We start from the raw sequence: 15264 nt of genomic DNA, 5'->3' as shown, positions 1-15264 counted from the left end.
GGACTGCACCTTCCCCAAAGCAGCTTCTTCAACCTGCTGTGCTGCGTGCCCGCACAGGGCCAGCCCTTTGCCTGGTGACTCAAGCTGACAGCAGCTCGGCTCGTGTGCGGCTGAGGCGGTGGCGGTGCTCAGCACAGCCTCTGTGCCCTGCCTGCAGAAGCTGGGGGCAAGCTCTTTGCAGAGCCAAGGCAGCTGGAGCTCCCCCTTGACCCCCAGTGCTGCTGCTCCTGCGCCCTTTGCTTTGTGCCAGGGAGACCTCTGGAAGGGAACGGCTCCAGCTGCCATTTCCACCTGCAGCCTTGCTAGAGACATCCTCCTGGCACACGCACACTGCCACTTTGCCAGACCTTCCCGTTCACCAGCACCCCATGTCCATGTGGTGGATGCTTCTGAAAGCCCTTGCTCAGGCAGCCACAGGCAGGTAGGGCAGCAGTGAGTGCTGCACTGCCTTCCTGGCACATTGGCGTGGAAGGAACGCGACCTGTGAGCCTGCCCTGCTGAAAGGCTGTCCCGGCACACTCGGAGGAGGTGATGACTGCTGACAGACAGCATCACGGCATCTCCTGCTCAAAGGAGAAAGCCCAGCCATGCTCAGAGAGACCTTCCTCAGGTAGAGAGCAGCACCGCCAGTGCAGTGGAAGCTCACATCCTGAGAGCCACTTTGGGCCATGACCTGGCAGGTCTAAGGTCGCCAGCACCATGCGGGCCTGCACGGGCCTCTAGTTTTGGCTGCTCTTCGCAGAAGGCGGATGTCCTTCCCCTTACTGAGCAGAAGAGTTCCCAGCAGCTGTGGCTGAGTCTCCTTCCAGTTTTGTGTGGTTTTGGGGGGATGCTGGGGCTCCGCCTTCACTGTTCGGCACCCCCCAGGCTGCCTGGTTGGCAGCGCTGCCTGGGCACGTCTGTGGTTGGGGATTACCAGCTTGGGTGCTCTGCTTGGTGCTTAGGAAAGGTCAAGAGCTCTGTGGAGGGCCTGCCACAGCCTCCTCAAGGACTGGGTCGGCCTTGCTCTTGAACTCTCCTGCAAGCCGAGGGCAGGCCAGGGCTGCAGGCCGGCCCCGGGGTGGCCCGGCAGCAGCGGGGCGGTGGCGCGGGAAAGCGGCAATGCAACAATGCGCGATTGTTCTGGGCGTGCCGCTTGCCGGGAGACCGGCTGGGGCGACCGGAGCTGGGTGCCGCTGGAGCGAGAGGTGCCGGTGGAGGGTCGCAGCTGCAGGAGGGCTCTCGAGAGGAGCCATGGAACATTACCTGGCTGCAGGGCTGCGAGACGCAGACGGACTGCTGAGTGCAGAGGAGAAGAGGGGCGAGGTGCGTGCTGGACGGATGGAGAGGGCTCAGCTTGGGAGCCGGCGACCGCGCGGGCTGCTCTGGGGCCTGGGGCAGTGCGGAGGGAAGTGAGAGTGGTAGGCCTAGAGGGATGCCAGTGCAGGCTCCCAGGGGCTCCTGTCTCTCTGCCCGTGCTGGATTCGAGCTCAGCAGGTAGGAGGGGTGCGGTGCAAGGACCCCAGGGGGTTGGTTTACAGGCGTTGGAGCTGTGGGGAAGGAGGCGATGAAGCAAAGAGCTGCTGTGGAATAGGCCACTCTTTGCACTCTCCTTGTCTGGGCTCTTTAAAGAGCATTTCTGGTAAGCGCTCTGCAAGAAGGCTCTAGAGATGGTGGCCCGAATGCCCATGAGCGTCTCTGTCTTTCTAGCCCGGGCGCAGAAGACAGCAACTCGGAGCAGGATGTCCTGAGCTGCTGGATATGCCGCTCGGGGTCAAACTCCCTTTGCTGCCTGGCTCCAACCCTGTCTTCTACCGGAGCAAGCTGGGGCAAAAGGTAAAAGCAGTAGAAAGGAGTAGGAAAAGTCCCTGCTTTTTCAGCCTCTGCTTGCCCAGATACACTGAGCAGCCTGGAGAAGAAATGGGAGGGCTCACCATCATCATCAAGGAGAGTCAAAATTTCTCCTGCTTCAGTTCTTTGGGGATATGCCAATGTCATGGCCTCTCTGCTAGGGAAATAGAGGCAGTGCCTTTTTTTCTTCCAGGCCTCAATACACTGTTGCCAATACAGATACTACTCGGAGGCAAAGTTAGCCAAGGCGCTGACAAAAGTTTTTGGTGTGGAGATTTCCTGCACTTCTTCCTGCTTGGCTTGCATGCCTCTTCTGCTTGGGTGGGGGTGGTGGTGGGCTTTCTCTTGCCTTCTCCCCACCCTCCTCTGCCCTGCAGTGTGGCTGTGGTATTTGTTAGGACTTCACAATGATGGGAAAGACTTTTGGTATCAGCTATTCAAACTCACTTTCTATTTGCACAAGCACAGTTTTGTGGCTCTCCTGACAACAACCTTCTTTTGCAATCACAGTGAATTTCCAAAGGAAAGAAACCATAGGTAGATGCAAACTTTCTGGCGAGCTCCTTAGAACTGCAACACTGGATGCAGAAAAGGAAAAGTAAATGTTAGTGGAGAAATGGGACATCTTCTCAAATGGCCCCATAAATAGCTCCTCACTTGCATACAGTAACAATAGATGACCCCAAGACTGAAGCCGTAGGCCCCAGGCTTCTTCTCAAGTAGTGAAATCTGTCCTTTGGGTAAAATTCAGAGCTGCGCTAAGTGCTGAGCCAGGAATTACTCTAAACCTCAGAGGCTGAAGAAGCTACCCTATGGGCTGAGGAAGCTCTGAAGTGTCTTTGTCTCTTTCCTGCTCTCTCCTACCCTGCTCATGCTGTGGACGATATGTTTTACAGCTTCACCAGCCATCTGGTTATTTCAATCTGGGCGATCCACACTGCCGCTTACTAAGCAACGAATACAAGAGTCTGCATGACCCGCATTCGCAGGCCTACTACAACCGCAAAGACAACCTGCGGAGACTGAAGAGAGGAGCTTACGTCACCAGGGATGGCAAAGTAGGTTGGCTATGGGGGTGAGAAGAAGAGTTTCCAGGAGGCAGGGTTGCCAGAGCGCTTGCTGCATCCGCCTCTTGTGGGCGGAGGGCGCGGGGCTGCTGCGCTGCTTTGCCTGGGGGCAGCAGCAGCCCAAAGCCCGCTCGGGGAAGTCCCACGCCTGCTCTGCCAGGGCCGTGCCGCGCTGCCTGGGCGCCGACGGAGCAGCGGGTGCGTGGCCTGGCGGCGGAGTGAGGAGCGCTGCTGCCCGCTGCGGGGGTGGGAGCAGAGCCCCCAGCCGCTGCGCAGGGCAGGGGGTGCAGGGGAGCAGCTCCCGCTGCGTTAGCGCTCTTGCTGGCAAGGCAGGCTGCGTAGCGAGCGTGACAAGCGTTGGGTGATTTCTGCCCTCGTCCCACTGCAGGTCGTGTGCACTCTGCGGGAGTTCAACGACTACAGGCAGTACCTGGCCACGCTCAGGACAGAGGCGGACAAAACGTACCGTCGAGAACAAGTACGTACAGCTCAGGGCTCACAGGCACGCTTCCCGGTGCAGAGGGTCGGGGCCTCACTTCTTTTCTCTCAGCAAGGCCTGACCTGAAGAAGCGGGGAAGGCTGTGCTGGCGTGCCAGGCCTTGTGGCATGGAAACGACTGCGCGGCTCCGTGCTGAGCTAGCGCAGGGCGCGGGGCTGGGCACAGGCAGGCCCGAGGGCCCGCCACGAGTGCTGAGGCAAGCCCTTCTCTCCCGCCCCGGGTGCATGGCTGAAGCACAGCGCTGCTCTGGGCCAGGGTGAAGGCTCCACACGCAGGTGCGTGAGAGCGTGTTGTGGCAGAGGGGAGCTGAGAGCCGGTGTCAACTTTCAGAAAAGGCTTCGAGAACAACTGGCAAAATTAAAGAGTGCCCCCGAACTGCCACAGGGGATGGACATTTCTCGCCTGCGAGAGCGGCTGCTGTGGGAGCAACGAGAGAGTTGGAGAGCTGCAGAGCGGGACGTGAGGGCCAGGTAAGAGACAGGACAAGGAACACTTGCGCTAGGAGCGGGACCGTGGCCCTTCAGCGAGGTGCCGGCTGGAGCCTTGCGTTCCACGAAGGACCGCCAAATTGCTGCGCGAGCAGATGCTGGTTGTGCCTAGAGTGGTGCAATCAGTGTTTGGAGCCTGGCAAAGGCAGCTGGAAGCTGTTTGGGGCGCTGGAGCCAGGAAGCCCAGAGCGGGACGAGGGCAGTGGCTGAGCAGGGAGTGGTCTGGGCAAGAGAGCTGCAGGCGCTCTGTTTCAGCCATCTCTATTTCTCTTCAAAGGTATCTCGCCATGATGGCGGAGAGCATGGAGAAGCCTGAGGCTCCTGAAGCAGACAAACGCCTCCCCCAGCAGGCTGAGCAGGACCAGGTGTGCCCGGCACTCTTGGTGGGCTCTTGTGCTCTCAGACTCCCCTACTCAGCATCAATCCCTTAGCTGCACTACGTGTCCCCACAGTCCCTGTTGCTCGTTTCTCGTGTGGCGAGCAGCCAGACATGCAGCGTCCCTGAGGCCGATAGTGCCAGTGCTTAGCCACCCGTGGGTTAGTTCCCTCCTGCAGGAGCTCCAAGGTTAGCTTAGAGGAGAGCCTGCTGTTGCCCGAGTCTCATTAGCGGGGCGTGGGAAATGCTGCCTGGCTCCATCTGGTGCAACAGCCTGGCAGGGAAAGTACAGGAGCAGCTGGGTGCTCCAGGAACAAGGACTGCTTTTCTATTCTCCTGGTCTCAAAACTAGCCTTCTTCACATGCGCACTGGAAAAGGTGCAAGTGAGCCTCAGAGAAGAGGCAGAGGTGTCGTGAGAGCAGGCAGCACCCACGGCAGAAGAGCGCAAAGAGTCCAGCCCAACAACTTAACCTCCTCCCTCTCCTCTACCCTTTTCTTCACCATTCCCTCATCAGTTCCTGCTGGTTTCTGTTACAGAAGCCTTTAACGGGAGAAGTGCATCACGAAGTCCAGACTACGCTGGTGTGGACTACGCCGACAGAAGCCCAGGAGCTGCAAGAGCTGGCTGAGAGCGTGGTCGAGGAAGTGCTGCAGAGGGTGAAAGAGCTGCATCCGGCGGTCCACGTTTTAAGGAGGGCTCCCCTGGCCATCAGCGGAAGGATATTGGCTAGTGCGAGAAGGGCAGAGCCTTCAGAGACATTGCCTCCAGATCTCCAGCAGGAAATCGGACAGGCGGCCAGAGAGATTGCGGCAACCCTTTGGGATCGCTTAGGGAAGCGTTTGCTATGCAGCCCATCAGACGCCTCTGAGCCCAGGCTGTTGGCCAGGCGGAGGCAGCAGCTTGTTGCTGGAGGAGCCACGCGAGCTGCCGAATCGGGAGGAAGTGGAGCGAGGCAAGCTGAGGGAGCAGGCTATGATGGAGCATCTCCTCTGCCTTCTCTTGACCAAATCCCCACAGATGCAGTTGTGAGTGTTGGAGTCACCTTGCAATCATTCGTGGCTTCTCAATTTGAACGGCACTTCCAGTGTAAATTTTCTGAAGTCCTGAAGCTGCCCCTTGAAACGATTGCTGAGAGACAACCGCAGCCACCCCAGACGCCTGTCTCCACCCAGGTCACCAAAGAAGGGGAAGGATCATCTAGTGAATCTGAACATTGGCTGTCAGAAGCCACAAGGTTGCCCCCGGTGCAGCCTTTGCAAAATCTTGCGGCTGTATCCCCAGAGAGTAGCACGCTTGCAAGGCGTAGCATCCAAAATGCCATTTGCAAAGTTCAGCATCTCCATGCAGAATTAAAAGTGTATGCTGAAAGGATTGTCCGTGGTGCTCTTGACACCCTGAAGAAGGAGGAGGAGGAGAAGTTAGAAAAAGAAATGCATGCAAAGGCAAGCTCCTTTGAGGACTCTTCAGAAGAAAGCACGGAGGAGAGTGGGCTAGTGGAGCAGCTATTAGAGCGGTGTGGTCCCCCTCTGACTACAGTGGCTTCAGGAGTCCATTGTGGAAGGTGGGTCACAAAACAGCCCAGCCCAAGAGATGGGAAGGAGAGCTCTCCGGGCCAGGGCTTTCTAAGGCCAGCGGAAAAGAAAATCCCCGCTAAAAAATTAGACAAGTGTCAACCAAGCATGAAGCTCCCACCTATCATGGTCCCCGGAATGGTCATGCCTTCAGAGGCAGAAGCACAGTCTGCAGAGGAGCTGTCACCTCATCCCCTCCCCTCTGTCCTCCAAAGCTCTCAGCAAGATGCTCAGAGCACAGCAGAAGGCATGCAGAAGCCCCTCTATTACCCCTCGGCACCCCCATCAAGACCTTGCGCTCCAGTGCCAGAAACCCAAGCTAAAGCGAGGCCAGGGAGCACGCGAGACACCTTCCCCTCCACGGGCCAGCAGTATTCCAGGCAGCCCGTCCCTCCAACAGCTCCAAAGCCCCCTTCCCAGAGAGGAGCCCGGCAGAGACGCATGCGTGGAAAGCTTGTGAGGGCCACGCCGGAGTAATGCGCGTGCTGAGGGAGGGCATTAGCTGGGTGGCTGCTGGGGGGTGAGCTGAGGAGGTGCGTGGCGCCAGGCTTCAGATCATCTTCTGACACCAGTGCTCGGAAGTGACGGTCAGCAAGAGAAGGCAGGGAGCTTGCTCAGACTCTTGAACAATCCGTGGGGAGAAGAACATGCAGGAAGCACATCGCAGAGGGCTGTGCTGCACCTCACTCCCGCTGCCTTTGCCGGGCCAGGGAAGGCTCGGCACTCTGTGGCGCGCATGCCCCTGTCCTTCCCTGGCTCTCTCTGAGCCGCAGGGGCTGCTGACGGTGCGACTCGTGTGTCAGCAGAGAACAGGCCTCTCCGCGTGGCACAGTCCCTCCAGCTGTGATCCTCTAAGCATCTTCCAGCACAGCTGCTGCCCAGAACCAGAGAGCCCCCGGGGAGGGGAGCCCCCTCCTCCTCTTATCCCCCCACCCCGCCCCCCACCCCCAGCACAGAATAAAGACTTTACTTCCAAGCGCTGCTTTTACATCCTGGTATTCTTTTGCTGCTCTTGCGATTTCCTCTTCGTCACCAGCAACTCCTCCGAGAGCTGGCCGACACCTTCTGCCCGGCTAGCAAGGCAGAGGAGCCGGAGTTTCTGTCCAACCCGCCTGCCTGAGGGAAGGGCTCCACAGCCTGTTTTCTCAGGGCAGGGGATTGGGAAGGCCTGGGCTATCAAGGCGTCATCAGGGAAGGCAAGGGGGCTCCCAGCACTTGCCCTCACACCTGTGTTGCCGAGCTCAGCTCCTGCCCCTATGTTAGGGTGTCAGTGGAGGGAAGACTGCTGTGCTTCAGAGGCCACCGCAAACATTTCCATGGCCAGCAGTTGAATGCCTGCTGTAAATCCACTGCAGCATGAGCCCTGGGGTTGCTTCGGAGCCACCCAGAACCCTCCGTGCACCTTTCGGTGCAGCCCCTTCCCAACGGCTGGGCTGTGCCTCGCAGGGGCACTGCTGCATGAAATCCAGCACGTTTCCAGAGCAGGAAAATACTCGGCTCACCTCAAGGAGTTTGCTAGGCAGGGGGACTGCGCTGCTTGATTTGGGTTGGTTTTTCTCAGAGGCAGGGAGACACCCTACGGCACCGGGGAAATCTCTCGCTCTGTCTCTCCTTGGCTCTAGGGTCCTTCCCCTAGGGGTGGGAATTCATCTCTGCCAGCAAGGGAACCTTTCAGCCAGCCTGGCACAGGGGGCAGCTTGCTGGGCAAGCGAGACCCGTCCAGCAGCCGTCAGCAGGGGATGTGCTTGGGGCTGGAGGAGTCGGCCTTGAGAGCGGGTGCAGCCGTGGCTGGGAAGTGTCAGGCTGCAGTGGGCTGCTCTTGTCCCGGAGAGAGGGTGTCGGGGCAGCGGTGCTGCCAGATGGCGGGTGCTGGGTTCTGCAGCTGGCGGGCGGGCAGGGACTGCACCTTCCCCAAAGCAGCTTCTTCAACCTGCTGTGCTACGTGCCCGCACAGGGCCAGCCCTTTGCCTGGTGACTCAAGCTGACAGCAGCTCGGCTTGTGTGCGGCTGAGGCGGTGGCGGTGCTCAGCACAGCCTCTGTGCCCTGCCTGCAGAAGCTGGGGGCAAGCTCTTTGCGGTTCCTTCCGGCAGGGCCACAGATGTGACTACCGGCTCTGCAGGCAGTACTCTCAACCTCGGAGGCTTGAAAGCGCTACCCTGTGGGCTGAAGGAGCTTGGGAATGTCTTTGTCGCTTTCCTGCTCTCTCCTACCCTGCTCATGCTGTGGACGATATGTTTTACAGCTTCACCAGCCATCTGGTTATTTCAATCTGGGCGATCCACACTGCCGCTTACTAAGCAACGAGTACAACGGTCTGCATGACCCGCATTTGCAGGCCTACTACAACCGCAAAGACAACCTGCGGAGACTGAAGAGAGGAGCTTACGTCACCAGGGATGGCAAAGTAGGTTGGCTATGGGGGTGAGAAGAAGAGTTTCCAGGAGGCAGGGTTGCCAGAACGCTTGCTGCAGCCGCCTCTTGTGGGCGGAGGGCGCGGGGCTGCTGCGCTGCTTTGCCTGGGGGCAGCAGGAGCCCAAAGCCCGCTCGGGGAAGTCCCACGCCTGCTCTGCCAGGGCCGTGCCGCGCTGCCTGGGCGCCGACGGAGCAGCGGGTGCGTGGCCTGGCGGCGGAGTGAGGAGCGCTGCTGCCCGCTGCGGGGGTGGGAGCAGAGCCCCCAGCCGCTGCGCAGGGCAGGGGGTGCAGGGGAGCAGCTCCCGCTGCGTTAGCGCTCTTGCTGGCAAGGCAGGCTGCGTAGCGAGCGTGACAAGTGTTGGGTGATTTCTGCCCTCGTCCCACTGCAGGTCGTGTGCACTCTGCGGGAGTTCAACGACTACAGGCAGTATCTGGCCACGCTCAGGACAGAGGCGGACAAAACGTACCGTCGAGAACAAGTACGTACAGCTCAGGGCTCACAGGCACGCTTCCCGGTGCAGAGGGTCAGGGCCTCACTTCTTTTCTCTCAGCAAGGCCTGACCTGAAGAAGCGGGGAAGGCTGCGCTGGCGTGCCAGGCCTTGTGGCATGGAAACGACTGCGCGGCTCCGTGCTGAGCTAGCGCAGGGCGCGGGGCTGGGCACAGGCAGGCCCAAGGGCCCACCGCGAGTGCTGAGGCAAGCCCTTCTCTCCTGCCCCGGGTGCGTGGCTGAAGCACAGCGCTGCTCTGGGCCAGGGTGAAGGCTCCACACGCAGGTGCGTGAGAGCGTGTTGTGGCAGAGGGGAGCTGAGAGCCGGTGTCAACTTTCAGAAAAGGCTTCGAGAACAACTGGCAAAATTAAAGAGTGCCCCCGAACTGCCACAGGGGATGGACATTTCTCGCCTGCGAGAGCGGCTGCTGTGGGAGCAACGAGAGAGTTGGAGAGCTGCAGAGCGGGATGTGAGGGCCAGGTAAGAGACAGGACAAGGAACACTTGCGCTAGGAGCGGGACCGTGGCCCTTCAGCGAGGTGCCGGCTGGAGCCTTGCGTTCCACGAAGGACCGCCAAATTGCTGTGCGAGCAGATGCTGGTTGTGCCTAGAGTGGTGCAATCAGTGTTTGGAGCCTGGCAAAGGCAGCTGGAAGCTGTTTGGGGCGCTGGAGCCAGGAAGCCCAGAGCGGGACGAGGACAGTGGCTGAGCAGGGAGTGGTCTGGGCAAGAGAGCTGCAGGCGCTCTGTTTCAGCCATCTCTATTTGTCTGGAATTCAGCTTGTCTTGGAGCCAGCTGTTCCAGTGTGCACCATGTCCTAATCCTGAGGGTGAAGAAATTTGGGGGCTGAATCACAATTCCTGCCTGTTTTTGTTGTGTCATGAAGCTTATTCTTTAATGCATTTCTTAACTCTTCAGGAAGAAGAAACTCTGTCCAGCAGCAAGCTGCTGAGCTCCCAAGAGCCTGCTCGTCAGGAACTTCAGAGTCCTGAAGACAGCTTGAGTGAGCCATCGCAGGAGGACCAAGACACTGAAAACCAAGGTATATACACGTCTGGACTGCAGTGCCCGAAGCCTCTGTCTTCCCTCCCAGGACTGCAGGCAGTGCTCTCCTTCCTTCTCAAACCTCCCCTTTCCTCTAGTTCAGAAGTCTTTTACAGGAGGCTCCAAGAGAAGAGCTCTAGCCTAACAGAGCCATGGCTGCTTTGCTGGCCCCCGTCACAGCACCTGAGGGGAAACAGTGGGGAGGGCTGGAGCCTGTGTGCTGACCAGAGTTCACGACAAGATTAAATAGCAGACAGAGGAGGTTTCCAAAGGGTAATGTCTCTAAGCAAGTGATGAGCATCAGTCATACTCACAACAGGAAGACTTTCTAGCTGAGGGATGATGTCTCGCTTAGCTTTCTATACCCTCTTGCCAAGGTAGAACTGCAGGCTTAGAAGTTACTCATTGGTGGCTGGTTGTTTCTTCTTGCAGAAGGCAGTACAGAGGATTCTTCTAGACAGCTGTGTCTCTATCCTGAGACAAGAACATCCCTCTCTTCAGGAGCCTCTGAAGAAGACAATGACTCTGACTTGAAAGAGAGCAGAAGATTTTTGCAGGTATGACATCAGCATCCCCCTACATCTCAGAAGATAGCAGCTGTCATGCTCTGACATGGTTTAGGGGTACCCACTGATAGGGTTCAGATGACTTTCTTCTCTTTATCCTGAGCCTTTCCTGCCTCACCATCACTGCCCCCTGCCCCATACTTAGTTCACTCCTCTAGCTTCCTGGTGGAAGGGCTTTATTCTCAAAGCACCCAAATGAGAAAGAGCTGCGGGATGCCTCCGGGGTGTCTCCACCAACACATCCTACGCCCACAGGCTCCGGAGCCTCATTTAATCTCTGACCCTTCCCCACGGACCTTGCCTGAGCTATGCCACAGGGGGCCTGTGCCCGACCTTGCTGATTCTGCCCTTGCCTTGCCCACCTGATTTCCTGGCTTGTCCGTGACCTGCCTCGTCGCTATGGGCTTGCTGGCAACTGCCAAAGTGTCAGCTGGCCCTGGTTACTGTCACCACTGTTATGGAAATTAGGCTTGTCGGCCACCATAACAGGGCTCGACCCTAGGTTCCCACAAGTAAAGTTCAGAGCCAAATCAAAACAAATTAAATTTTAATCACACGCGTGCCATAATTACAGCTCGAGCTGGGTGCCTCCTAAGAGGGACCCTAACATAAACAAATCCTGGGCAATTACAGTGTTTTCAACTTACATTTCCCACCCCTCACGCGATAGTTAGACCAATAGTAATTTTTTGGCCTGGGGTCTCCTGCTCCTCATTGGGTCTCATCGTCATTCTGAGGTAAGCTGTTTTTCTCCTTATTTTTGTTTTTTGCGGTCTGTGATGACGGTTGTACCTCTGTTTTTGTTGGGTCTTACTGTTGTGTCTTAAGGTCCTGAGGAGGAGGTGATTCTAAATCATAACAATTAACACTGCCCCAGCAGTGAGCTGAGGCTTTGTCCCTCAAGGTCCTAATGCCCTGCACTGGTCTTCTTTCAAAGCCTTGACACCCTCCCTTTCGGGGTGTGAGATACATTCCTGCAGACACCCTCCCTTTCGGGGTGTGAGAGGCAGGAATGCAGACTGCTTGTAACTTCCTTATCTTCCTAGCTTGAACCAGCTCTGAGGCCCTTTTCTTACTGGACTAAGTAAAAGTTCATTATTTTATCTAAGTGCGGCCTAAGGCTTCAGCAGATTTAGCTACTCATGCTAAGCAAATGTTATAGAAGTTGTGCTAAGCAGCTACCTCTAGACAGTTTCAGTTTGCTATTCTTTAACAGTTCCCCCCTTTGTTTTTATGAAGCATCCCTGCTAATACTTTAAACAGAGTTCTCAAAGCCTTGCAAGGCGTACTATCACGTTCCATAATCTTATGCATGATATGATCGTAAGCAATAGGCATAACACAGTTAAAGTTAGCACAGCTACTACTGGGTGCAATACATGATTATAAACGCTGTTGTAGTTGGTGACCACCCTAGAAGAGTTTCCCAGCCACGATGTTCTCCGTCCCTTTTTATCCTTTCCGAGACGTGGTGTATCTCTTCCGCATCATGACGAATGGTGATTAGAGTTTTCTGTCCACTGTTTTGGATGCGTTCTAGCAGTCAACGCAAATCATCATGTTGTAGTAGTTTCTTTACCAGGGTGAGATTCATCCCAATGGGGGTAGGTAGTAAATTTTGAATTAATGTATAAGTAGATTGTAACAATTGATAAGATCTAATAGGAGCTGAATAATTAAAGTCGCATCCCATAATCTTGGGTAAAGTTACAAATACAAATATTTGAGTGATGACTTGTATCTACAGCAATGTTATCTATGAATATAAGATTACAAAGTGTTCTTACACATACACATCCTTTTTTAACATATACAAGTACAGTTCAACTTTAGCAGCAAAAGAAGAATATAGTATGACAGTATATGGCCTGTTCCATTTAGGTTTTAACTTGGATTTTGTGAAAATACTTTAACTAAAACTTCATCCCCAGGCTGTATACCAAGCACTTGTATGTCAGGTGGTGTGGATTGATATCATTGAGCATATATATATATATATATATTTTAAGATTTTCAAACCTTTTTGCATACTTAGAACATACTGGGTTAGTCGTTCATCTCTGTCTAACAGGCTGGTCTTAGCTGGAATAATAAGTCCCTAGTACAGCTAAATGTCTCCCGAAGAGAATTTCTGCTGGTGTTAGTCCTATGGGTTGCCATGGGACATTTCAAACATCCCATAGAGCTAAGTTTAATGCTTCTGGCCATTTTAGGCTAGCACGTGTGCATATTCTTGCTATTTTTTCTTTTAATGTTCTATTCATTCTTTCTACTTGTCCTGAAGATTGTGAGTGATAAGGGGTACATAGGTTTCTTTTTATTCCTAATGATTTATATAACTGAGTGATTATGCTGGCCGTGAAATGGGCACCCCTATCTGAATCAATGGCTTCTGGGACCCCATACCTAGGTATGAGTTCTTTCAGTAAGGCTTTTACCACTCCCCCTGTGTCGGCCTTTCATGTTGGGAAAGCTTCTACCCAGCCTGATAACTGATCTACTATCACTAACAAGTATTTGTACCCATTGGCGGATGGCATATCCGCATCATCTATTTGCAGCTTTTGGAAAGGGAAGTCAGCCCATGGTCGCCTCCCCTAAATCTGAGCTTGGCTTGTTATTTGAAAACTTCTGGCAGGTCGGGCAGCTATTTGTTATTCTTTTAGCAGCTGCATAAATTCCTGGAGCAGCCCATACTTTCTGTACCTGCTTAGCTATTGCCTCGGCTCTCCCATGAGCTTTATCGTGAAACCACCTAGCTATAGTAATTAAATATTTTTTTGGGTAGAATTGGTTTTCCTCCAATTGTCCATATTCCATCATCACTTTGTTTTGCTTCCCACTGCTCCCACTGTTTTTTCTCTTCCACTGAGCAGTCTTTCTCATACATAGTTTTGGGGTCTATTAAGTTTGGCCACTCACTCTGGTCCATCCTTGGAACTGCCCCCATACATTCTTTCAGAGGCTGTCGAGCTGCAGCTTTTGCAGCAGCGTCGGCTAAAGCATTTCCTCTGCTAATTTCTGTAGTGTCTTTAGTATGGGCTGGGCAGTGTATTACAGCAATTTCTTTGGGCAGTTGAACTGCTTCCAGCAAATTACGTATTTCTTCTCCATTAGCTAATTTCTTTCCTGATGACGAAAAGAATCCTCGTTCTTTCCATCACATCCCTGTTGCGTGACATACTCCAAATGCATATTTAGAATCGGTATAGATATTTACCCGCAGGTTCTTACCTGTTTTTGCTGCTTGGGTCATTTTTGAGTGTACGCGAAAAAATAGTCGGAGACCCAGTAAATCCCTGTGGCAGCCTCGTCCAAGTTAATTGTTGTCCCTTCTAAGTGAAAGCAAAGAGATCTTGGCTGTCTTCAGCTCTCAGTATACTAAAAAAGGCTGCTGTTAGGTCAATCACAGTAAAATAAGTTGCCCAATGAGGTATTTGTAGTAAAATGGTTGAGGGGTCGGGAACTACTGAATGTGGAGCAACTACATGTTGGATTATAGTCCTTAAGTCTTGTACAAACCGATACTCCGAATCACCATCAGAATCTTGCCTGTTCTTTTTAACCGGCAGAATCGGAGTGTTGTACAGAGATTCACAGACTCTAAGGATACCCAGTTTCAAAGAATGATTGATTTGTTTTTGGATACTCTTCTCTGCTTCCTTTGGGATAGGGTATTGTTTAACTGCAGGAGGCAATCCCCCCTTTGTTTTTATCGAGACTGGACTAGCTGATTTCAGTAGTTCCGCATCCATTCCTGAAGAGCTTCATAACTTTTTAGAAACTGATTCTAAACTTGTTGGAATTTGCAGATTAGTCGACTCTGGTTCTGGTGTCTTAGCCAGAACACATGAGCCCATAATTATTAATTGTATCCCTTCCGGCTGTAAACAGATCTGCGTATCCAAGGCTTGCAGGAGATCTCTCCCTAAGAGGCAAGAGGGCGAGTCTGTGGAAATTATAAAACGTCCCCACACTGTTTTACCCCCAATAGTGAGCAATAAGGGCTTAGATAACATTCGTTCACCTTTTCCCATCACTCCTTGCATCACTATTTTATCTGATGACTTGCATCCTTTAGGCTCAAAATTTAAAAGGGAAAGGGTGGCTCCAGTATCTACTAGAAAGGGAACTTCTAAACCTTCTATATTTGCCATTGTCTGCCCCTCAAAATTCAAATCTATATCCCATAAATTTACCCCAAATTCCACAGTATTTTCTGAGTCTCCTATCTCCTGTCATTGTGGGCTGACTGGGAATTGCCTGGTCTCATTCTTAGTGTTTGATTTTCTCATGCTGGCCCCTCTATTCCCAAGTACACGGGGCCTCACTGGGCATTCCTGCTTCCAGTGCCCTTGTTCCCCGCAATAATGACAAACATCATTAACTCTCAATTGTACACCACGTTCACTTTGATTCCATCTACCTCCTCTGGTTCTGCCGTGCCCCCTCCCCTTGCCAGCCTGGCATATGCTCTTTAAAATACTTTTGTGTATCAGGGGCTGCTTGATCTATAAAAACACTAATTGCGAGAGCATCGTTGAAGTTTTGTGGGGTCATTCCTCCATATTTTAGCAGGGCTTACCACAGAAGTCCCCCATAGTCGTGGGGGTGTTCATCTAATCACTGTCCGCATTCTTGCACTTCAATCCAATTTACTCCTAACTCTCTGCATGCTCTAATTACTTCTGCTAAATTTCAAAGTCCTGTTTGACACACAGCTCTATCTCCTGCATTATTACAATCCCAATTTGGATCATTTGCTAGCCAGAGGTTTCTATTCCCCCGGCTTGCTGCGCTTCTTCCACATCTTTAATTATCTTATCCCATTCTTTTGGTTGAAATAATTCCCTCAAAAGAATTTGGGTATCACTCCAGTTTGGGTTGTGCCCGGTGCATATATTAGAAAATAACTGGAC

Source organism: Dromaius novaehollandiae, chromosome 16 (genome assembly GCF_036370855.1).
Source record: "Dromaius novaehollandiae isolate bDroNov1 chromosome 16, bDroNov1.hap1, whole genome shotgun sequence".
NCBI lineage: Eukaryota > Metazoa > Chordata > Aves > Casuariiformes > Dromaiidae > Dromaius > Dromaius novaehollandiae.
Note: the sequence above shows the minus strand (reverse complement) of the source record.